This window comes from Convolutriloba macropyga, chromosome 3 (genome assembly GCF_964194025.1).
Source record: "Convolutriloba macropyga chromosome 3, txConMacr16.3, whole genome shotgun sequence".
Classification (NCBI taxonomy): Eukaryota; Metazoa; Xenacoelomorpha; order Acoela; family Convolutidae; genus Convolutriloba; species Convolutriloba macropyga.
The window spans coordinates 54,243,597-54,245,384 of NC_134470.1; the positions used below are offsets into that span (position 1 = coordinate 54,243,597).

General features: G+C 34.6%; 1 protein-coding gene across 1 annotated transcript in view; it reads right to left on the reverse strand.

Annotated features, from left to right (window-relative positions):
* Window positions 1-1,570, reverse strand: part of LOC142336283 (uncharacterized) — a 35,582-nt gene extending 34,012 nt beyond the window's left edge. The window contains exon 1 of the mRNA XM_075384994.1: window positions 1,372-1,570. The gene's annotated coding sequence lies outside the window, so the exon portion shown is untranslated. The remainder of the gene's footprint in view (window positions 1-1,371) is intronic.
* Between the last annotated feature and the right edge of the window lie 218 nt (window positions 1,571-1,788).

Below are 1,788 nucleotides of genomic sequence, written 5' to 3' on the forward strand. Positions count from 1 at the left end.
ATAACTGCTCAGCGACTTAATACACCCGGACGTTACCCTATTATCTAATTTTTCATGATAAAACATCAAAGAGAGAGAGAGAGAGAAAATACACTTGAATTACTATCATACAGGTACAAGTACCAGAAAAATGTAACCAACATTACATTATTATGACAGAAAGTGTATGGGGAGATGAACAAAAAAAAGGGTAATTTAAAGTAGTTGAGGAGTTCAAATGTAATATACTCAAGGCGTCGACAAAGACGTCAGACCAAAATCGATCAAGCGAAAAATTGCAGAAAGAAAAGACAGGAATTTAAAAACTGCTACATACTCCGTTTGAGAGCAATTAAAAAACGAACAAAGAACAAATCAGTTCTAACACTGATCATGCAGGTGATCGGATTTATGTTTGAGTTATTCATTTTCATTATAAATATTCACTTCATTCACACTTTAAAAAGTTAGCCGTCAAATCACAAAATTATTTAGCAAGCTATCTCTCATCGAAGAGCATTTTAGTAACATTCCAATTTCCGTTTCGCAAATTTCTGTTCAACTTGAGCATATATTCCCTACAAAATTCGAAACAAGTTTTGCATTGTGAATTGAAGAATTTTATCATCAATTTGAACAGATTTCAAATTGAAACTCAACTTACTCCTTTTTACTGAAAATTGGCAAACTTCTGAATTTTCTCCCGGAGTGAATTTTCTCCCGGAGTGCGTCTGTCAGAATTAATAGCAATTAAAATTCTAGATTTTCAGTCGATTCATGAAAATTTCTGGAAGAGGAAAATTAGAGGAAACAGATATCGGAATGGTAGTGAAAACCCAAAAAAAAATCAGGTAGTTTACTATGGATTTTGCGGTTTGAACAATTTTACCGCGTGTGGTGCAAGGAATTAGAGCCGAACGGGCGCAGAGCAATGAGAAAAAAATTTTTTTCAATGAGAAAAAAAATAAGAATCAGAGGAGGTTGTGACTACGGGTAGACCATCGTTACGCTATTTTGTAAGTATTTTTTCACAAGCAAGTAAGTATTTCTGATCAACCAATAAGAGCACGGGAAATTAACGGCTTCCTTGATTGAAGTTAATTCGAATTAAGTCAAGTTACGGTTAATTGTTTGTCTCGAACTCGAATGGTTCATAATCTACCACTTAACGGGGTGTGCGTTGAATTTTAAACGCTAAAAACCAGAAAAACCAGACATTTCACGGTACTCGATGCTGCTAATCGACCATGTATTGGTAAGTTGACAATTTTGAGTCAGACCCACGAGCAACTGCTTAAACGAATATTACTTATACAGGTTTAGGAATTTTAGGATTTTTTGGACAATATTTCAGTAAATTTCGGCAAGTTGGCTTCAACAATGATAACTTACGTGTGCTGTCGCTGAGAGTTCGGCTTCTTTCGATCTTGAGAGTTCGGTTGATTAAAACGCAAATGTTTTAACTGCTTTCAACACTCAACTTTTGAGCTTCGATTTGATTTTAAGCAACTGTTCAGTAAGTTGTACAACAATTATTTTGATGGTACGTTTTGTGTTCAATAAATATGACAAACACAGTTGAACAATTTCGTGTTTGGCATAGTAACGGAAAATGCGGTCTATCTTTTAACGTATTATAATGTAAAAGCAGCATCTATTCATTAATGCTAGAGTATTTCTGAGAAAAAGAAGCTCAATGCAGCATCAACGCATGTATTCTAAATTGGTTCACAAAGCCGAAATCGATCAAGCATAATAAAGAAGAATAAACCGAGAAAATTTCTGCTTATTGTATTGTCGGCTGCTAAA